This window comes from Mustela lutreola, chromosome 2, assembly GCF_030435805.1.
Source record: "Mustela lutreola isolate mMusLut2 chromosome 2, mMusLut2.pri, whole genome shotgun sequence".
Taxonomy (NCBI): Eukaryota; Metazoa; Chordata; class Mammalia; order Carnivora; family Mustelidae; genus Mustela; species Mustela lutreola.
In genome coordinates this window covers 19,508,936-19,532,047 of record NC_081291.1, presented here as the reverse complement: position 1 = coordinate 19,532,047, position 23,112 = coordinate 19,508,936, and the positions used below count along the sequence as shown (strand labels likewise).

Sequence of the window (23,112 nt, the reverse complement as noted above, 5' to 3'; positions counted from 1 at the left end):
ACAATCCTTCATAGGAAAAAGTTCAGATAATTCATTCTGCAGTTCCTCATTTGACTAGTAAGTCATAAAATCCAGGCAGGGGACTTTCTCTTCTCTGCTCATCTTGGAGCCCTTTGGTAGCCATAGCCTTTGCTCTCCCTACAGCCTGTCTGATTGCTCTATCTACTGAGGACTGTGTGAATAGCTCTGGTACACCAACAGCCTTGCTTTGCTGCTGTACTTTCTTCCCAGATCAGTTATTTTGTGTTTGCGTGTGTGTTTGTGTTTAGTTTTTCCTTTAAAAAAAGTTGAAATTTTGTCTAAACCAGTATAGTCAGTGGGACCATATGGAGGCCTCATATCTGCACTATAACATTGTTTTGGTAGTTGAAGTGATGTGAACAGGTTGTTCCCTTGCCAGGGTAGAGAATGGGAGAGAGTAGGAGACCATCTCTTGTGATTTAGCCTGAAGTTAGATTTATAATGCAAGTAACTGCCATAGGACTTAGATGTTGTGTTTTTCAGTTTTATTTATTTTAATTTTAATTTATTTTTTAAGGGAGGAGGAGGGGCAGAGGGAGAAGGAGAGAATCTTAAGCAGGCTCCACGCCCAGTGCAGACGCTGAGATCATGACCTGAGCCGAAATCAAGAATTGTGTGCTTAACAAACTGAGCCACCTAGGCGCCCCAATTTTTTTCTCTAACTTATTGATTATGGAAACATTTTCAAATGCTGTTCTCAGAAAGATTTTTCCTGACCGTGGATATATATATATATATATATATATATATATATATATTTTTTTTTTTTTTTTAAGATTTTATTTATTTATTTGTAAGAGAGAGAGTGAGAGCGAGCACAGGCAGACAGAGTGGAAGGCAGAGTCAGAGGGAGAAGCAGGCTCCCTGCGAAGCAAGGAGCCCGATGTGGGACTCGATCCCAGGACGCTGGGATCATGACCTGAGCCGAAGGCAGCTGCTTAACCAACTGAGCCACCCAGGCGTCCTGATATATTTTTAAGATTTTATTGTTTGACAGAGAGAGAGAGAGACGGTAAGAGAGGGAACACAAGCAGGGGGAGTGGGAAAGGGAGAAGCAGGCTTCCTGCTGAGTAGGGAGCCCGATGTGGGGCTCAATCCCAGGACCGTGGGATCATGACCTGAGCTGAAGGCAGACGCTTAATGACTGAGCCACCCAGGTATCCCTGACTATGCATTTTGATGCTGGTTTTGGGGGGGAATTTGAAACCCTCCACAATTATATTCCCACACTTGAAAATATTATGAAGGTTTCCAGGATACTATGCTTTCCACAGATGAGATAGCTATAGGATCTTAGACATTTTTTAGAGTGTGGGGAGGATGCCCTCCATCCTCGCTTTCATTTTTCTGAAGATAGAAACTGTGTTTGTCTTAGTACAATATTTGTTCTGCAGGGTCTTTTTTTTTTTTTTTTTTAAAGATTTTATTTATTTACTTAAGAGAGAGATAGTGAGAGAGAGCATGAACGAGGAGAAGGTCAGAGAGAGAAGCAGACTCCTCATGGAGCTGGGAGTCCGATGCGGGACTCGATCCCGGGACTCCAGGATCATGACCTGAGCCGAAGGCAGTCGTCTAACCAACTGAGCCACCCAGGCGTCCCTGCAGGGTCTTAACATACATATTTGATTATATATTTTTAAAAGTTTTTTGCAGATTTTATATTAGTGGTCCCTGATTGATTTGGAGACTTTGTAGTTGCTGTTTGGTCACAAACTTGATTTAGTGGAGAGTATTTTGAAATTTATTTATAAAGATTCTGCTCGGGGGCTCCTGGGTGGCTCAGTGGGTTAAGCATCTGCCTTCGGCTTCAGTCATGATCCTGGAGCTCTGGGATTGAGTTCAGCTCCCTGCTCAGCAGGGAGTCTGCCTCTCCATCTTACTCTCCCTCTGTTCTCTCTCTCCCTCTCAAATGAATAAAGAAAATCTTGAAAAAAAAAATATGTAAGATTCTGCTCAGCCGGAGGATGCTGAATGGGTCAGGGCCAAGTAGCACACTAGATACTTTAGGCAAGCACATGATGTGCATAGGCTGTTTTGGTTTTTTATATGCTGCCTGAAAGTTCAAGTGATTTCTTTAGCATAAAACATAGAATGAATGCTAAGTAGTTTCTACTGTGTTTGGGAAGATCTATTATAAAACATGTGGTTGTGTTAGCTATTTCATGAGTGTCTCCAAAGAAAGCTGTCTTTGGACTCAGGGAGCCAGGTATTATGAGTAACTTCCCAAAGCAGAGCATATCAGGCAGGGCTGCTTGGACCCTTCAGCATGTGAACTTGGCTGTTTACAGTGTTGTATTAGTTTTTATTGGGAGAATTGTGAATAAAGCAGAGCTGTGTGGATTTTGTAAGTAATAAAATTTCTCACTTTCAGTCTGCGCTACTTAGCCTTTTCAACTCGTTGGAACAACTGTCGGTGTCCATTTGGGAGGCAAAAACCACATAGGAATTTGAACAGGTAATGTTTAAATATTTATTTGCTGAGAGAGAGAGAGACAGGGAGAGAGAGTGGGCATTTGCACAGGCAGGGGGAGGGGAAGCAGACTCTGCTGTGTGTGGAGCAGCTTCATGACCAGGTGATCCTGACCTGAGCCAAAACCAAAAGTTGGATGTTTAACTAACTGAGCCACCCTGCCACCTCGGAACAGGTAAAGTTTAATACAAGAATTGTTAAAACTGTAATGGGATTGGAGTAATGAGAGATTGGCTAGTAAAAAGTAGAGAACTCTAAGTTATACAGGAATAGCATATGTAGGAGCAGCTGTTAGCCCTAGGGCTGATACGGAGCGCTTGAGGAAGCCCAGGGCCGAGATCCATGTCTTGGGGAAAAGGGGGTGGTTGTGCCTAACTGGATGTCAGAGAAAGTCATCGTGGTTCCACACTGGGAGAACATGCTGGGAGTCTGTCTTCTAGGATATTGGAGAAAGGCATTTATGGAGCGAAGTCTTGCTGGAAGCACTCTGCCACAAAACTGCTTGAGTGAGGTGTCAGGGGATGCTGCTGGCCCCTGTGTACTGCTGACCATGATGCAGTATGGGAGTCAGCCACCCACCAGCGGCTAGGCACTGAGGGCAGCTCACTGGGTGCCGGGGCTGGTAAGAGGAGCTACTAGACCCAGGGGGAAAAAGAAGCCTTTTCGTTTGTCTCTCTTTCCTTTTTTTTTTTTGAAGATTTCATTTACTTACTTTGAGAAAGAGCTCATGAGTGAGTGGAGGGGCAGAGGCAGAGGGAGAGAGAATTTTAAGCAGATTTCATGCTGAGCACAGAGCCTGACTCTGGGCTCCATCCCACAACTATGAGATCACAGCCTAAGCTGAAATCAGTCAGGAGTCTGATGCTTAAGCAGCTTAGCCTCCTAGGTGCCCCAAAGCCTCTTCCTTTTTGCAGAATCTTTCTGTTGTCTTCCAACAAAGCTAAATACAGCTGGCAAAGGAAAAATATTTAATGGGCCCAGCTCCATTTTTGCAGAGCTGGGTTTAGAGCCAAGAGATAATACATTGATAACTGGTAAGCTGCTGTTTGTCAGAGTTATACAGATAAGCTGTTAATAATTTTTAAAGTTTTAAAAAAATATTTATTCATTTACGAGAGAGCTTGAGAGAAAGAAGACAAGCAGTGGGAAGGGGCAGAGGGTGAGAGAGAGAGAAACAGTCTCCCAGCTGAGCAAGAAGCCTGATGCCGGACTGGATCCCAGGACCAGATCACGACCCAGATTGCTACCACCTGTGTTTTTATCTGTTTTAATACGGGTATTAATTTGAAATGCTCTTCTGTTCCAGCCAGAGACAACTTCTGCTTTGAATTTTTCATCATGGATTAGTTGACCAGTTAGAATTTCATATAAATGAAATAATACTGGGGCACCTGGCTTAAGATTGTGAGTTCAAGCCCTCATGTTGGGGTCCATGCTGGGTTTGGAGCCTACTTTAAAAAAAAAAAGAAGAAGAATATTATATGGAATAATACTCTTGTGTACTAAATAATACTAAAAGATATCATACTCTTGTGTAGAGCTTCTTTCACACATTTTAATGTTTTGGGAATTTATTCGTGCTGTTGTTTGTATCAGTAGTTCATACCTTTTTATTGCTTTGTATTTCATTGCATAACATTCCAGTTTAACTGTTATGTTGATGGACATCTGGGCAGTTTCCAGTGTTTGACTTATGAATAAAGACTTTTCCTCTTTTTTTAAGATTTTATTTATTTGACAGAGAGAAGGCTTACAAGCGAAGGGAGGGGGAAGGAGAAGCAGGCTCCCCACTGAGCAGGGAGCCACATGGGGCTTGATCCCAGGACCTGGAGATCTTGACCTGAGCGGAAGGCAGATGCTTAACTGACTGAGCCACCCAGGCGCCCCTATGAGTAAAGCTTCTGTGAACATTTTGTACAAGTGTTCTTGGGGGCATATACATTCATTTCTTTGGGGAATAGGGAGGTAGAAGGGAATAGAACTGCTGGATCATAGGGTAGATGTATGTCTAATTTTATAAGAAACTTTTAATACCTTTTTCAAAATGGTTGTATCATTTTACTGTTCCACCAGTAATGTTTGAGAGTTGTGATTGTTCCATATCTTCAGCAGCATGCAGCGTGTTGTCAGTGGTTTTAATTCTAACCATATTCCTGAAAGTATTGTGATACCTCATTGTGCTGTTAATTTGCTTTTACCTGATTACTAGTGATGTTGAGAACTTTTTCTTGTACTTCATGGTCATTTGTATAGCTTCCTTTGTGAGGTACTTGCTCATATCTTTTACCTGTTTAAAAAGAAGTGGAGCTGTTATGTTTTTATTTTTATTTATTTATTTTTTTAAAGAGATCAGATCAGCTTTATTCAGTGATTCATGAATAGGGCAGCTTCCAGCTGACAAATAGAAGGGTGCTCCAAAGAGTCATACCTGTTAAATGTTTTTAAAAGTGAGGTTTAATGGGGCACTTGGATGGCTCAGTTGTTAAGAATCTGCCTTTGGCTCAGGTCATGATCCCAGGGTCCTGGGATTGAGCCCCGCAATCCCGCTGCTTGTGTTCCCTCTCTGGCTGCTGTCTCTGTCAAATAAGAAATAAAATCCTTAAAAAGAAGATGAGGTTTAGGAGATGCTTATATAGAATACCAGTCAGGTACATGTTTTGTGAATATTTTCTTTCAGTCTGGGGTGGCCTGCCTATTTAATTTTCTTAGAGATATATTTTAAAGATAAGAAGTTTTCAGTTTTGTTAAAGTCTGATTTATCAGTGTTTTCTTTTATGGTTATCGCCTTTTGTTGTGTCTGAGGAACCCTTGACTACCTCTCATTGTTGGAGATTTCTCCTGTGTTTTCATCCAGAAGTTGTAGAGTTTTAGTTTTTACATTTGGGTCTCTGATCCACTTGGAATTCATTTCTGTGTATTCTTTAAGATTGGGGTTGAGGTAAATTTTTCTTCCATATCAATAACTTCTTGTTCCATTACCAGCACCATTTGCTAAAAAGACTTCTGTATTTGTTATCTATTGACTCCAAAACTCAGCAGTTTAACAGTAAACACTGCCTCAGTTTCTGAAGATCAGAAACTTGGGCGTGACTTAGCTGGGTGGTCTTGGCTCACAGTCTGTCATGAAGTTGCAGTTAAGATGTCTTCTGGGACTGCAGTCATCTGAAGGCTTGCCTAGAGCTGGAGGGTCTGTTTCCAAGATGACTTACATGGCTTTTGGCAGGTGGCCTTAGTTCCTTGACATGTGGGCTCTCTGAGTATCCTCATGACATGCAGTTATCTCCTCCAGAATAAACGGCTCAAGACAAAGTGAAGAGGATGCCTCTTATTGACCTAGTCGCTGACTGTTCCTTTTTTAACAGTTTATTTATTTGCTTCAGGGAGAGAGTATGCAAGCATGAGCAGGGGGAGGGGCAGAAGGAGAAGCAGACTCCTCGCTGAGCAGGGAGCCGGATGTATGGTTTGATCCCAGGACCCTGCGATCATGACCTGAACTAAAGGCAGATGCTTAACCAACTGAGCCACCCAGGCATTCCCAGACTGTTACTTCTGCCATATTACATTCTGTTCCTTAGTACTGACTCACTAAGTCCAGCCCATTCTCAAGGTGAGGAGAAAAGCAGACTCTGCCATTTGGGGGGAGAACTGTTGAAACACTTGAAGTTTAAACACTACTACAACTTGCTCTCTCCATTTATTTTTTTAAAAGATTTTATGTATTTATTTGACAGACATAGATCACAAGTAGGCAGAGAGGCCGGCAGAGAGAAGGAGGGGGATGCAGGCTCCCAGCTGAGCAGAGAGCCTGATGCGGGGCTCCATCCCAGCCAGGACCCTGGGTTCATGACCCGAGCTGAAGGCAGAGGCTCCAACCCACTGAGCCACCCGGGCGCCCCTCTCCATTTATTTTTAAAAATTTTTTTTAAAGATTTTATTTATCAGAGAGAGAGAGAGACAGCAAGAGAGGGAACACAAGCAGGGAGAGTGGAAGAGGGAGAAGCAGGCTTCCCACCGAGCAGGGAGCCCCATGCAGGACCTGATCCCGGGACTGTGGGATCATGACCTGAGCTGAAGGCAGATGGGTAATGACTGAGCCACCCAGGCGCCCCTACATTTTTTTTTTCCCGTTTTAAGTAATATCTATACCCAGCTGAAACTTACAAACCTGACATCGAGTCACACGTTCTTCTAACCATCTAGGCGCTCCTGATGCACCAAAGTTTTTAATTTTGATGAAATCGATTTATCTATTTTTTTCTTTTCTGGCCTGTACTTTTGTTGTCATAGCTAAGAAATCATTGTCAGGGTGCCTGGGTGGCTCAGTCAGTTAAGGGTCTGCCTTCATCTCAGGCCATGATCCCAGGGTTCTGGGATCAAGCCCTGCGTAGGAAATCCCTGCTCAGCAGAGAGTCTGCTTCTTTCTCTCTCTCTCCGTGTGTGCTTTCTCTCTTTCTCTAGCTCTCACTCTCTCTCAAATAAATAAAATCGTTATTTAAAAATAAAAATACAGGGGCGCCTGGGTGGCTCAGCCGTTGGGCATCTGCCTTGAGCTCAGGTCACGATCCCAGGGTCCTGGGATCGAGCCCCGCATTGGGCTCCCTGCTCAGCTGGAAGCCTGCTTCTCCCTCTCACACTTCGCTTGCTTGTGCTCCCTCTCTCGCGTGCTGTCTCTCTCTGTGTCAAATAAAACAATAAAATAAAAATCCATCATTGTCATATCCAGGGTCACTAAGTACCCTGTTGAGTTTTCTTCTAAGAGTTTTATAATTTAAGTTTATAAGTTGAGATGTTTGATCCATTTTGAGTTAATTTTCGTATATGATGTGAAGTAATGCTCCAACTTTACTCTTCCATGTGGCTGTTCAGTTTCCCCCGCACCACCTGTTGAAAAAATTGTCCTTTCCCCACTGAATAGTCTTGGCACCCTGGTTGAATATCATTTGACCGTATGTGCAAAGGTTTTATTTCCAGGCTCCCTATTCTATTGCATTCTATATGTCTTTTTCTATGCTTGTACCACACTCTTTTGGATTATAGTAGTTTTGCGGTAAGTTTTAAAATCAGAAAATGTGGGGGTGCCTGGGTGGCTCAGTGGGTTAAGCTGCTGCCTTCGGCTCAGGTCATGATCTCAGAGTCCTGGGATCGAGTCCCACATCGGGCTCTCTGCTCGGCAGGGAGCCTGCTTCCTCCTCTCTCTCTGCCTGCCTCTCTGCCTAACTTGTGATCTCTCTCTCTGTCAAATAAATAAATAAATAAATCTTTAAAAAAAATAAATAAGTAAAATCAGAAAATGTGATTCCTTCAGTTTTGTTGTTTAGGAATTTTGGCTTTTCGGGATCCTTTGAGATTCCCTATACATTTCTGGAGAGGTTATTTATTTTGTTCGTTTTTAGATTTCTGCAGCAATTGCCATTGGTTTTTTGTTGGGGATTACATTCAGCATGTAGATCTCTTGGGGTAGTATTGTCTTCTTAATGATATTAAGTCTTCCAATTTATCAACTTACGATGTTTTCTCATTTATTTAGGTCTTTAATTTCTTTTTTTTTGTTTGTTTTTAAAGATTTTATTTATTCATTTGTCATAGAGAGAGGAGAAAGGAGAGCGAGCACAGGCAGACAGAGCGGCAGGTAGACAGAACAGCAGGCAGAGGAAGAGGGAGAAGCAGGCTCCCTGCCAAGCAAGGAGTCCAATGTGGGACTCGATCCCAGGATGCTGAGCCACCCAGGCGTCCCGGGTCTTTAATTTCTTTAGAAGTCTTCTGTAGTTTTCAGAATATAAGTTTTTCAACTCCTTAGTTAAATTGATTCTTCACCATTTTCTTTTCTTTTTAAAGATTTTATTTATTAGAAAGAGTGAGCAAGAGAGTGAACACAGGGGCGCCTGGGTGTCTCAGTGGATTAAGCCTCTGCCTTCAGCTCGCTTGGGTTGTGATCTCAGGGTCCTGGGGTCCAGGCCCACATCAGGCTCTCTGCTTGGCGGGGAGCCTGCTTCCCCTTCTCTCTCTGTCTGTCTCTCTGCTTGCTTATGATCTCTCTCTGTCAAATAAATAAATAAAATATTTAAAAAAAAAAAAAAAGGAAAAAAAGCGAGTACAAGCAGGGAGAGGGGCAAAGGGAGAGAATGAAGCAGGACTCCCTCCTGAGCGGGGAGCCTGACTCAGGCCTGGAGTTGGGGCTTGATCCCAGAATCCTGGGATCCTGACCGGAACTGAAGGTAGCAGCTTAACTGGCTGAGCTACCCAGGCGCCCTCATTCTTTTTGATACTATTGTAAATGGATTGTTTTCTTAATTTCCTTTTCAGATTGTTCACTGCTAGCCTATAGAAATGCAGCCGATTTTCGTGTGGCAATTTTGTATCCCGCAAATTTCCTGAATGTTTTTTATTACCTCTAACAGTGGTTTTGTGTGTATTTGGGTAACTTGGGGGTTTTCTACATATAAGATTGTGTCTTCTGTAGACAGTTAACTTCTTCTTAATTTGAATGCCTTTTATTTATTTATTTATTTTCATTTTCTCTGTCAAGAACTTCCCTTGTAATTTCTTTGACCTAGTAGTTAAGGGTATATTGTTTAATTTCCACAGATTTGTGAATTTTTCAGTTTTCTTTTTATTGCCTTACAGGATATAGAATTCTTAGTTGACAGTATTTTCTTTCAGGACTTTAAATATGTCATCCCACTGCCTTCTGGAGGATTCTGGAGAGAAACCAGCTGTTAATCTTAGTGAGAATCTCTAGTACAGTAGGAGTTGCTTCTCTCTTGCTGCTTTAAATATTCTCTTTGTCTTTGGGGTTCAATGGTTTAATCGTGTGTTTTTGTTTTATAATGTGTCTGGGTTAATCCTCAAAGAAGGGCTCATTAGCTTCTTTTACATGTATATTCTTGGCTTTTCTCAGGTTTGAAAAGTTTTTGGCTGCTATTTTTTCAAATTTTTTTTCTGCCCTTGATTTTGTCTCTTCTTTCTGTAATGCGTATATTATTATATTTAGTCGTGTCCCTCAGGTCCTTCAGACTCTACTTTTGGGGTGCATGGGTGGCTCAGTTGGTTCGGCGTCCGCCTTCAGCTCAGGTTGTGATCCCAGGGTTCTGGGATGCATTCCTGAGTTGGACTCCATACTCAGCAGGGAAGGGAGTGTGTTTCTCCCTTTCCCTCTGTTCCTCCCCCTGCTTGTGCTCTCTCTCTCAAATAAAATAAATAAAATAAAAACAAAGAAAAGACTCTTTACTTTTCATTATTTTTTATTTATTTATTTTTTTGCCTCCCAGGTTGAATAATTTCAATTGTTTTATGTTCAAGTTCACTGATACTTATTCTTTTTGCTCAAATCTGTAGTTGAACCCCATTAGTGAGTTTTTCATTTCAGTTATTATATTTTTCTGTTTTGAGATATTGAAGAATTTGTTTTGACCTTTTTAAAATTTCTCTCTTTATTGGTATTTTCATTTTGTTCATGCATCATTTTCCTGAATCCCTTTGACCATGGTTTCCTTTAGTTCACTGAATGTATTTAAGACCGTTTATTTAATGTCTTTGATCAATAATAATAATTCCAGTGTTTTTGCTTCCTCAGGAATTTTTTTATCCTTTTCTTTTTCTTGGGAGTAGTCATTAATTTTGTTTCTTTGTCTTGTAATTTTTAAATTAAAACCGGACACTTGAGTATTATGTTGTAATTTTACAAATCTGATTCTCCCACTTCACAGTGATTGCTAATTTTTGCTCCTTGAGTGTTAGAGACTTCTATTTGTGGCTTTTTCAAACTAATACTGGAAATGTGTGTCTATTTCTGTTCTATGATCTCTGCAGTTAGACAGTGACCTGATAAAGATTTCCTTAAATGACAAGCTCCCAAAAGGGGAAGAAAGTAAAAACAAGGACTGTTCTCTTAAATGTCCCTAGAAGCTGCTTCAGCCTGTGAGTATTGAAAGCAACGGTTACCGGCCTCTGCCTGCTCCTCAGTGATCAAAAGCAGCCATCATCAATCGGAATACATATTTGGAGGACAAGGTCTTTATTGACCATCCTAGCCTTCAGCATGCCTCACCAGAAATGAGGGCAGCCCTCCCACTGCTTCTTGCCCTAGGGTTGGAAGTTGGGTAGTTGATGCACAAAAGGCTGAAGTTTACCAGAATTCACCTCTTCATCAAGTTCATCAAGTTCTACCTTGGAAGCGGCATGTTTTCCAGCTACACTCTAGGGTTCCAGAAGTTACTTTGGACCGTTCCTCCAAATTCAGTAGTTGTTTTAGTGGAAGGGTGGGTTCCTCACCTGGGGGTGAGGGAGGGGGCAGAAGGACAGGGAGAGAGAGAATTCCAAGCAGGCTCCAAACCTAGCACAGAGCCTGACATGGGGCTTGATCTCACAATCTTGAAATCATGACCTGAGCTGGAATCAAGAATTGGACGCGTAACTGATTGAGTCATCCAGGTGCCCCTAATTTTTGTTTTCTAATTTTTGGGGCTAGCATATAAAAATATAATTGAATTATGTATACTGGCTTTTTGTATCCTGTCTTTGCTAAATTCACATATTAGTTTTAGAAGTTTTGTAGATTCCTAAGTATTTTCTTTGTAAACAATCAGGTTATCTATGGATTGAGAAAGTCTTATTTCTTCCTTTCTGTTCTTTATGCTTTTTATTTCTTTTTTCTTATTGCACTGGCTTACAAGTGTTGAATAGAAATAGTGAGAATGGACATCTTTGTCTTATTTTGATTATATGAGGGAAATGTTCAAAATTTCACATTGATTATGATGTCAGCCCTAGGTTTTTCAAGTTTTTCATAAGTGTCCTTTATTGGTGAGGAAATTTCCTTCTACTTTTAGTTTGTGGGGTTTTTTTTAAGATTTTATTTATTTATTTGACAGACAGAGATCACAAAAAGGCAGAGAAGCAGGCAGAGAGAGGAGGAAGTAGGCTCCCTGCTAAGTAGAGAGCCCAATGTAGGGCTTGATCCCAGGACCCTGAGATCATGACCCAAGCCAAAGGTAGAGGCTTTAATCCACTGAACCACCCAGGTGCCCCTAATTTGTGAGTTTTTAATCACAGAGAGATTTGGGACCCACTCTTACGGAATGATGTTTCTTTGGAGACATCTCTGCACTTACCTAAGTTGGGACATTGTTGATGGGTTTATGTAGACGAAAGTTGATCCCTCTCTATTTGGAACTGTGTGCTGTCTGTGGGGTTGTTCGAAGTATTTTCTGATGTTTAAAGCTGTTTTTTAGAGCATGTGCACACATTAGGCAGTGGGAGAATCTTTTTATTTTGGGTGGGGTGAGAGGGAGATAATGTTAAGCAGGCTCCATGTCTGGTACGGAGCACCACATGGGGCTCGGATCTCACAATCCTGAGATCATGACCTGAGCTGAAATCAAGAGTTGGATGCCCAGCTGACTGAACCACCCAGGTGCCTCTAAATGTAGTCATTCTGGTGTTTCACTGGAGGGTAGAAGACAGATGGAATGGTAATCCGCGTGAAGCTTTCAAACTCTTGCATTTTGTGAAGCATTAAACAGGTCATTTACCTCTTTTTATAGGCTTTCCCCACACTCACTTTTCACATTGCTCATCTGCTTGTAGGTACCTGCTAATAAAGTCATAACCCAATAGATGTTCAGATATGTCATTGTATCACCTCCAGTAGGATGTAGTTTTAAATGGAGGGAGGATCTGTCAGTTTTATGCCCTTAAATCTCCTCATATTGTTTTCTGAATGTGTGACTGTATGAGGAATTATGCTATTTGGCCTTGAGGGGGAGAGGTCTTGCAGGAGGCAGGAACATAGGATACCATAGGATACCAAGAACCTAGTCCTTGGGGGAGACATCCTGAGTTGGTCACAGCCCATATGCGGGATGTACATAGCAGCAGATTATCCCCAAAGAGCAAAACTCAGTTGAGCTTTATTCTGTGGTGGACCCTTCATCATTTCCCCCAGCTACAGCTGAAAATAGTCCAATGTCCATGTCTGAGTAATCTGTTCTTTGATCATATTTTCAGATAATCTGTAGAGTAGTATAGCATCAAAATGTTTAAGTGTGTGATTTCACTACCAGAAAACACGCCTCTGGATTGTAGCCATAACTTGATGTTTAGGTATATGCTGTCTCTTGGTGCATCTTTTAAAATCATTCAGAATTCTGTGATTTAAAACCCCTTTGGAGTTCTAACACATTTGTGGTATCAGTAAGATACTACAAGAAAGACAGGAGCTATTTCATGGTTGCATAATTCCTTACTCTGGAGATGTTTCTTGTTTGAAGCTGGTAATCATTTTTAATGCGGGTGGGTTCTAAATGAGGCCCCCAAATAATCTAAAAAGCTCAGTGCTGTGACCAGAGCTTTGGGTTCCCCTCTCCTAGGTGTAAGAGGTTTTATTTCCACATTTTACCTCTTTCATCGCAGGACACATGTGAATATCCCTAGTGCAGGGTAGCAGATTTGTAGCTGGAATGACCTCCAGTTATAAACCCAGTTATAGCTATTTGAAATGCTGGTGAGTGATAAGAAGTATTGTTCTTTTGTTTCTGTTCTGCAACAGAGCAGACTTTATTCAAAAGATATTGTGAGGGAAAGCCCCAAGTAGAGGTGTCTATATCCATTTTCCAGTCACCTCACTTCACCTCTGCCTCAGTCCTGTCATCTTGCCCCCGCTGTGCTCAGCTTCACCAGCGGAGCTACAGTAGGATGGAGGTGGAGAGAAGAGAGTTACTGGTCACATCTAAAATCGAGGTTGTAGGGGCGCCTGGGTGGCTCAGTGGGTTAAGCCTCTGCCTTCAGCCCAGGTCATGATCTCAAGGTCCTGGGATCGAGCCCCGCATCGGGCTCTGGTCAGCAGGGAGCCTGCTTCCCCCTCTCTCTCTGCCTGCCTCTCTGCCTGTGATCTCTCTCTCTCTCTGTCAAATAAATCAAATCTTTTTTTTATTTTTTAAGATTTTATTTATTTGACAGAGACATAGTGAGAGAGAGAACACAAGCAGGGGGAGTTGGAGAAGGAGAAGCAGGCCTCCCACAGAGCAGGGAGCCCAGTGTGGTGGGGCTTGATCCCAGGACCCTGGGATCACGACCTGAGCCAAAGGCAGATGCTTAAAGACTGAACCACCCAGGTGCCCCTCAAATAAATAAAATCTTTAAAAAAAAAAATCAAGATTGTGAGAACAGGCCTGGTACTGTCCCTCTGCATTTTTTTTTTCTGTTGTGCAGAAGCTTCTCTTCAGCTTTGGGTCTTCAGTGAGCTCAGTAGCATGAGATAAGTCTAGGAGGTTCCTCATTCCATTTTTTTTTAGATTCCATTTATTTATTTGACAGAGAGATCACAAGTAGTCAGAGAGGCAGGCAGAGAGAGAGGGGGAAGCAGGCTCCCCGCCAAGCAGAGAGCCCGATGCGGTGCTCGATCCCAGGACCCCGAGATCATGACCTGAGCCAAAGGCAGAGGCTCAACCCACTGAGTCACCCAGGCGCCCCCTCATTCCATATTTTAGCAGTTTAGTCTCATTTTAAGTGTTCTCTGGTTTTTGGTTTTGTTTTTTAGAACACTTTTTTTTTTTAAGATTATTTATTTATTTATTTGACAGAGAGAGAGATCACAAGTAGGTAGAGAGGCAGGCAGAGAGAGAGGAGGAAGCAGGCTCCCCGCAGAGCAGAGAGCCCGAAGTGGGGCTCAATCCCAGGACCCTGGGATCATGACTGGAGCCGAAGGCAGAGGCTTTAATCCACTGAGCCACCCCTAGAACACTTTATCTTATCCTTTTACATGTGTACTTTCTAGGCTTGAACGTGTTTAGATTCACTTGTGAATGTGTGAGGCAGAAACTTACCTGGCTTAGATATGGGTCAGCTGAAGAATTTAGTCCCAGCAGAGGGATTCCTGCAGCTTCTTGTTAAAGAAGAATCCCACACAAACTGTGAGTAGGCCGTGTTTCAGGTGAGAAGGATGAGGCACCTTTCTTCTTTCTTTTGGTGTTTTCTCATTTTGATTTCCCCTGTACCACTTTGGACCTATGTTCTTAAAATTCTGTCCTCAACCACCCACCCCCCTCCACTCTTTGAAAGCATAGTTGAGACACTTACAAAAGGATCCCCCCCCCCCCCCAGCCGCTAGGATTTTATTTATTTATTTGACAGAGTACAAACAAGGGGTAGCAGGAGAGGGAGATGAAGGTTCCCTGCTGAGCAGGGATCATGACCAGTGCCAGAGGCAGATGCTTGACCAACTGAGCCATCCAGGCATCCCAACACTTTTAAAAGGATCTTTACTGAAAATACGTATCTATATATCTGAGTAAGTGTTGGGTTTCTAGTCTTTAGAAATCTGGTAAAAAACAGGAAAGGGGATCACTGGATTCTCTCTTCTCTTTTTGTTCTAAATTAATTCTGTTCTGCCTGTTTCTTGATGGGCTGGCACATTTCAGGCCTCCTGCCAAGTTTCCTTTTCTCCTTGCTCCCTGTTTGCTGTCTGCCTGGTGTCCTCAGGACTATGCCACTGTGTCCCTTGCTCCTGGGACAGGACCCAAAAGTCTAAACAATCCTTCATCTCTTCTCTGAGGACAAAACAAAATAGATACCTTTAAACCTTTTTTTTTTCTTTCTTATTTCAAATGTCCCAGATTGCTCTAGGCTTCTGCATGGATTTCTGGTTTCTGGATTGACATGCCTGTCCCTGGTTAGATCCCTGTACCTGGAGAACAGTCCTTATATTTCCTTCCTCCTCAAAGGCGAGTTTTGTGAGCAAGTGCCTGAAAGAGTCCCCAGGATTGAGGGAAGGGGGATTGTTGTCTTTCTGTCACAAATACCTAATCTGAATCAGCACCTATGGGCATATATAAAAGCAAGAATGGACTTGAATTTAGGAAATCCGCAGGTTCCCTTGGTTCTGTGCTTTAGAGAACAAAAGTGCTTTTGTGTTAGTTTTCTGCTTCAGTTTTTTCCTCCATGAATTTGAGGGTATTTTGTTATCTTTTCATGTCACAGTCCGTATCAATTTATTATTTCTTAAATTCGTTAGGGGCACCTGGGTGGCTCAGTGGGTTAAAGCCTCTGCCTTCAGCTCAGGTCATGGTCCCAGGGTCCTGGGATTGAGCCCCACATTGGGCTCTCTGCTTGGTGCGGAGCCTGCCTCCCCCCTCCTCCCCCCGCCTGCCTCTCTGCCTACTTGTGATCTCTCTTTGTCGAATAAATAAATTAAAAAAAAAATTCATTAGAAATAAGTGTTCACAGGGGCGCCTGGGTGGCTCAGTGGTTTAAGCCGCTGCCTTCGGCTCAGGTCGTGATCTCAGGGTCCTGGGATCGAGTCCCGCATCGGGCTCTCTGCTCAGCAGGGAGCCTGCTTCCCTCTCTCTCTGCCTGCCTCTCCATCTACTTGTGATTTCTCTCTGTCAAATAAATAAATAAAATCTTTTAAAAAAAAAAAAAAAAAAGAAAAAAGTGTTCACAAAGTCCAGTGCTCTGTAACCCAAGCTTTGTGTGGTGGTGGTCTCTGTTGGAGTGACTTATCCACTGTGTTCTTTTCAATTAAGAATGATTTTGCTCTTTTGTCCCGTGGATCATATCAGAGTAAAGAGTAAACCAGAGATACGGTATTGCCAACATTTTACTTAGCATTCCTGACTTAACAAGTTTAATTTTTTAAAAACCTAAATTTCATATGATTTTTTGAAGGGCACGATACTTTGTCATTATGCTTTTAGTGCTTAAGTGGATCTGTTTTAATTTTTTTTTTTAAAGATTTTATTTATTTATTTGACAGAGAAATCACAAGCAGGCAGAGAGGCAGGCAGAGAGAGAGGGAAGCAGACTCTCTGCTGAGCAGAGAGCCAGATGCAGGGCTCTATCCCAGTACCCTGAGATCATGACCTGAGCCGAAGGCAGAGTGCCCAGGCGCCCCAATTTTTTTTTTTAATTTTAATTTTTTTTAAGTAAACTCCACGCTCAATGTGGGTCTTGAACTGATGACCCTGAGACTGGGTGTTGCATGCTCTACTGACTGCGTCAGCCAGGTGCCCCCAGTTTCGGAAGAGGTAATAGAAATACTGGATTAATAAACCAGTTTTGAGGAAATTTGCAAATATGCCTGTGCAGTGTGATGGCAGTAGGTATGCTTCTCTTTACAAAAAGATTAATATCAAACCCAAGTGCTTAATCTGAGGCTATAAAAACTTGTTGTCCATAGAATTTGAAATTCTAACCAAGCTTCTTAGAGTGCATGTCTGCTGATCTGCATTTCAAATGTGTCTGCCTGCCCGACTCTTGAACTTGGGGAGCAGGTATTGCTCTTGCTGTGGAGACAGTGCCTTACTGCTTCTTAAAATAGTCCTGACCTTGTCCACCATCATATCTGATTGCAATTTCTCTTTCTTTGCCAGGGCCTTTATTCATTGCCACTTTCTAGGCTTGTGGTGTTGTTGAATTAAAACAAACAGAAAAGCTGTTTATATTGTGCCTCTTAATTTTAGGTCCTTCAGTAAAGCTTTATTATTTGATAAAATTTTTAAAGGTTTATAGGTAATTTATGGTTTGGGTTGCTGTTGTGAATGGGATGTATTTAAACAGTTTTTATTTTCTAATTTTTTGTTGGTATAAGAGAATACTATTGATTTTTTTTCCCTTATAAATAAGCTCTAACTTACAGTAAAGGTCACAGTCCAAGGACACAGCTCATTGGATATTTATAGTATTTGCCTATGTCACCTCCACCGTTGCACCCCTTCTTAATTATGATTTTCCCCGAGTAACCACTGTTTTGGTCTCCATAATCATTTTGAATTTTATGGGAGTAGAATCACACCACATAGTCTCTTTAGTGTCTAGATTTTTTCTTGCTATAGCCTGCCTGTGAGATTCATTTGTATTGTGTGTGGCAGTAGTTGGTACTTTTTCATTTCTGTGTGGGAGTCCATAATATGAATGTACCACAGTTATCCGTTTAAATTGTTTTTAAAAGATTTTATTTATTAGGGAGAGAGAGAAAGTGCGCTCACAAGCACAAGCAGGGAGCCTGATGTGGGGCTGGATGCTAGGACCCTGGGATCATGACCTGAACTGAAGACAGCCGCTTAACGACTTGAGCCACCTTGAGCCACCCAGGCATCCCCAGTTGTTTTCCTTTTTTAAAGCAAAGCCCTTAGTGAGATGAAATAACTGTCAGATTTTATTATAGTTTGTAAATTAATAAACGGGGGATACTTAATTCTGTAAAAAAAATTACAATGGAGGGGTGCCTGGATGGCTCAGTTGATAAAACATCTGCCTTCAGCTCAGGTCATGGTCCCAGGCTCCTGGGATCGAGCTCCGCATCGGGCTCCCTGCTCAGCGGGCAGTCTCCTCCTCTCTCTGCCCCTCCCCCGACTCATGCATGCTCGTTTTCTCTCTCTCTCACTCTCAAATAAAATCTTTAAAAGAGGGGCGCCTGGGTGGCTCAGTGGGTTAAGCCGCTGCCTTCGGCTCGGGTCATGATCTCGGGGTCCTGGGATCGAGCCCCATGTCGGGTTCTCTGCTCAGCGGGGAGCCCGCTTCCTCCTCTCTCTCTGCCTGCCTCTCTGCCTACTTGTGATCTGTCTATCGAATAAATAAAAAAAAATTAAAAAAAAAATCTTTAAAAGAAATAAAAAAGGAAAACAGTTATTGTAATATACACATTTCAGCAGTATCAGAAAATTTATATGTTCAAGGAGTTATTGTCTATAATCAGAAAGTCAACCTAATTATTGTAATTAATATCTTTGTAGTGTACATTTATTTTCATTTGTTGCTGTCTGCTGGTGAAAAAGCTCATTCTCAGCAAGTTCTTTTTAAGAATATCCTTCTCATTTTATGCAGTAAATGTGGAACCAAAGTGTCTTACAGCAAACGAAGGACAAACAGAGACTCCTATAGCTGGTGGTGTATAGTCTCCTAGGCAGAGCAGTGGAACCCCTTGACTTCTAGGAGAGCAGTCCATTCATAAAGTGACAGAAGTTTAACCATTTTAATAGAAACTTCAGTGATCCAGAGTAACTGATTCAAACTACATTATTTCTCTGAACATCAGTCATCAAAATATATGGAGCGAATTGCAGTTACTTGAGCCCCCCTTAGTCCAGCATCCACGTTTGTGAAGATTATCTTCTGCTCCTTTCCTCCAAGTGTTACCCCCTGCTCTGTTCCTAAGGCTGGTGACAGTGTTGGAAAAACATGTAGCTATCGCTGACAACCCTGCAAATCAAGCCAGTAGTCCTTTGGTTAGGGTCCAGTTTTTTTTTATAAGACAAAAGAGAACCCAGTATTTAGGGCATAGGTGTTATCTACTGGATTATATAATTTCAATCACAATGATTTAGCTAAAACTCAGAACTTAATCGTGTCCCAAGTTTTTGTTTTGGCAAACCAAAGCCTACCTTGGTGCTATACTTTCCCTCTCTCCCCCTTTGCCTGATTCAGACCCTAATGCAAACAACCTAATAAAAAAAGACCTGACAATCAACACACAGTGGTCTTTAATGCATAAATGTTAGATTATCTTGATTTGGTTCCATTTGAGATTGTGTTCATTAGAAAGGAACTTTACTGGGGCCCCTGGCTGGCCCAATTGGTAGAGCGTGTGACTCTTGCTCTCAGGGTTGTGAGTTTCAGCCCCACATTAGGTATAGAGATTACTTAAAAATAAAAACCTTTAAAAAAGGAAGAAAGGAGCTTTATTACTAAATACTGAAATGTATCAGGCTTCTGCAGTGGGAATTTTCTTATTTTTAAACATTTAAAATCTAGTACACATAGTGCTACCAACTGTTCCACAGGAAAAAAGTGCAAGCTCCTTTTCATAAAAACAAGATTTCCTTACCAAATAATCATACAAGTCTCACAGAAATGGCGACGTCTCACCAGAAAAAGAGAGCAGATCCTCTGGAGGCAGAGCTTTAAACACTGATCATGATTTCTGTTATAGACTGAAGGTTCATGCCCCTCTCCCCCAGCCTGCCCAGATCCGTATGTTGAAACCTAATCCCCAGTGTGATGATATTTGGAGGTGGTGAGGGCTTTCTTTGGGGGGGTGTGAGTGTGTGTGTTAGAAACTTTATTTTCCATCAACGTTCCTTTGGTATGTTCTGACAATAATTATGATTGCTCAGGTCCTTAGTCATGACCAGGAGAAGGTACTTACTAACTTGCTAGTTTCATCGTACCTGGTTACTTGGTCTTTTTTTTTTTTTAAGATTTTATTTATTTGGGGGCACCTGGGTGGCTCAGTGGGTTAAAGCCTCTGCCTTCAGCTCGGGTCATGATCCCAGGGTTCTGGGATCAAGCCCCACATCGGGCTCTCTGCTCAGCGGGGAGCCTGCTTCCCCCCTCTCCCTCTGCCTGCCTCTCTGCCTGCTTGTGACCTCTCTGTCAAATAAATAAATAACATTTAAAAAAAAAAAAAAAAAAAAAAGATTTTATTTATTTGACAGAGACACAGCGAGAGAGGGAACACAAGCAGGGACAGTGGAGAGGGAGAAGCAGGCTTCGTGCTGAGTAGGGAGGCCAGTGGAGGGCTCGATCCCAGGACCCTGGGGTCGTGACCTGAGCCAAAGGCAGGCCCTTAACGATTGAGCCACCCAGGTGCCCTGATTACTTGGTCTTATTGTGCAAGAAGATCCTCAGGTTGGCTGTTGGCATCCCCAGAATGTTAGTCCTGGTGACCATGTTGCATTGCATGATCAAAATATTGTGGTGACCTCTTGGTGGTATTGACACTGAACAGCTTGGAGGGCTGATGCGGTTGGAGATGCTGAAGGTAGTGGCATTGTGAAAAAAATATAGAAGGCTTTGACAGTGACAGCCAGGGGTAGGAGCGTCAGCATACTATTTGACTGGGCGATGCAGTTAAGTCATGGCCTATAGAGGGACTGAGATTATAATGGAATATTCTAGAGGCTTCTAACTGCAGCCAATTCTGGAGTGGGGTAGAGGATAAATCTGGGCATCGCTTTCCTTCAGATGCCTCCCAGGTGACTAATGCACCACTGGGGAAGAGAAGGCTCTCTGTGTTGTGAGTGGGGTGAGGGTGTGTGCAGCAGAGCTGCAGGTGATCGGACTGCTGTCCGGGTGCTCAAATGAGACCCCTTTGGGATACTCATTCTTGCCTAATGGTTTGAAAATATTGCCTTTGTTAATTACCTCTTCTGCAGAAACTTGGGGAACTTTGAAAAACTTGGTTCCTGGTTGTTGTTGTTGTTGTTGTTTCTGTTTATTCTTCCTTGTTCAGTTTAGCAGTGGTTCTAAGAAATGGCTCCAGCCATTTCCTTTTTCTTTCTATTCTTTTGGCATGGTTTTAGACTGTTCGCTTTCTTTTGTTCCTGTTTATCCTTGAAGTATTTACATGCTTTAGAAGTTCCACAGGAAGGGAAGATTCTGCTGCTTTAGCTCTTATCTGAAACAAGTGTGTCTGCATGAGAAGAGTGGACAAGTCTTTTTTGTTTTGGTCTTTTTTTTTTTTAATTTATTTTTGAAGTAGCCTCCACACCCTGTATGGGGCTCGAACTCACAACCCCAAGACCAAGAGTTGCTTCGCTAGGGGCGCCTGGGTGGCTCAGTGGGTTAAGCCTCTGCCTTTGGCTCTGGTCATGATCCCAGCGTCTTGGGATCAAGCCCCACATCAGGCTCTCTGCTCAGCAGGGAGCCTGCTTCCTCCTCTCTCTCTGCCTGCCTCTCTGCCTACTTGTGGTCTCTGTCTGTCAAATAAATAAATAAAATCTTAAAAAAAAAAGAGTTGCTTCTCTACTGACTGAGCCAGCCAGGTGCCCCGTGAGTGGACAAATGTTATGTAGAAATGGCAGAATGAGAAATTGCAGTTGTGCTCAGGGGATTAAGGAATATTTTTGGTACTAAGGGAGAATTTCTCTCTCTGAGCTGTGCTAATTACAAAGCAAAGTGATTTTTACGGAAAGAAAAGACTGCAAATCCTAATGTAGCTCAGTGCATAGATTTGTGAGGTATTTATAATGCGCAGATTATTATATCTAAACTTTTTCTCCTCCTTTTTTTTTTTTTTAAAGATTTTATTTATTTATTTGACAGAGAGAGATGACAAGCAGGCAGAGAGGCAGGCAGAGAGAGAGGAGGAAGCAGGCTCCCTGCTGAGCAGAGAGCCTGATATGACCTGAGCCGAAGACAGTGGCTTAACCCACTGAGCCACCCAGGCGTCCCACTTTTTCTCCTCCTTAAATGAGCTCTTGTGACATTTGCAGTGGGTGTTGTCTGGTTGGTCTTTTTAAAAACAGAAATATTATAAAAATATGTATTTATTAGTCCCAATCTAGAAATCATTCAATTCCCTATTGGGTATTTACCCAAAGAATATGAAAACAGTAATTCGAAAGGATATATGCACCCCTGTGTTTATTTCAGCATTGTTTACAATAGCCAGCCAGATGCTGGAAGCAGCCTGAATGTTACCGATAGGTGATTGAATAAGGAGGATATAGTATGTATATACCGTGGAGTGTTACTCAGCCACTAACTAGAAGGAAACCTTGCTATTTGCAACAACACAGATGGATCTAGAGTATAATGTTAAGTAAAATAAACTCGTCAGAGGAAGACAAATACTGTCTGATTTCATTCATATGTGCAATTTAAGAAATTAAATTAACAAATGAACAACAAAAGAGACAAACCAAAAACCAGATTCTTAACTGTAGGGAACAAACAGATGGTTACAGAGGGGAGGTGGGTAGGGGGTTGGGTGAAATAGGTGATGAGGGTTAAGATTACATTTATTACAATGAACACTGGGTAATGTACAGAATTATTATTATTATTTTTTAAAGATATTTATGTATTTGACAGAGACACAGCAGGAGAGGGAACACAAGGAGGGGGAGTGGGAGAGGGAGAAGCAGACTTCCCATAGAGCAGAGAGCCCAGTGCAGGGCTCAACCTGAGGACTCTGGGATCATGACCTGAGCTGAAGGCAGACACAATGACTGAGCCACCCAGGCGCCCCTTGAATTCTTAAATCACTGTATTGTACACCTGAAACTAATAAACACTGTATGTTAACTACACTGGAATTAAAACGTTTTTAAATTTTTCCTGTTCCCATTGTCATAGCTCCTACCTTTTTTGTATGTATGTATATATATATTTGAACAATATGAATTTCAGATAGCAGGTGCATAGGAAGCACCACTATATTGTAAACCAAATAGAGAACCTCAATTTATTGCCACAGAGGGGAAAGCATACCATTTATAAAGCTTCCCCCAGAGAAGCCTTTGGAGTTGTTTACAGAGCAAAAAAGCTGAAACATGTACTGGTGGGTTTTTTTGGTTGTTGTTGTTCGTTTAACCCACTGCAGTGAAACATCATGATTTTAATTATCTGACTTTTTTGGATACTTTGTAGCTTTTAAAGAATTTGGAAGTTTTTCTTCATACTAAGTCTGGAGAAGATTAGAAGCTGTTGACGTTTTGAATGGCATAAACTACTTGAAATCAGGTCAGTGTACTTGCAGAGGACAGTTGGGAAAATCTTTGAGGATTAGTTATACTCTGGAAAATAGGATTTATCAACTCCATTGTATTTAGATGTGTTTGTGAAAAATAATGATCAGTGGGGTCCTGAAGTGGCCAGAATGTAAACTTTGTTTATGGTCTGCC

At 42.0% G+C, this 23,112-nt stretch overlaps 1 protein-coding gene across 5 annotated transcripts in view; it reads left to right on the top strand.

Moving 5' to 3' along the window:
• Positions 1-23,112, top strand: part of IP6K1 (inositol hexakisphosphate kinase 1) — a 63,290-nt gene that overhangs the window by 13,408 nt on the left and 26,770 nt on the right. Inside the window, exons 2-3 of one of the 5 annotated variants that reach the window (XM_059160930.1) lie at positions 2,393-2,476; positions 22,859-22,951. The exons of 2 other annotated variants lie outside the window; for them this stretch is intronic. The gene's annotated coding sequence lies outside the window, so the exon portion shown is untranslated. The remainder of the gene's footprint in view (positions 1-2,392; positions 2,477-22,858; positions 22,952-23,112) is intronic. 2 more of the 5 variants (XM_059160929.1, XM_059160931.1) reach the window with 2 other exon arrangements.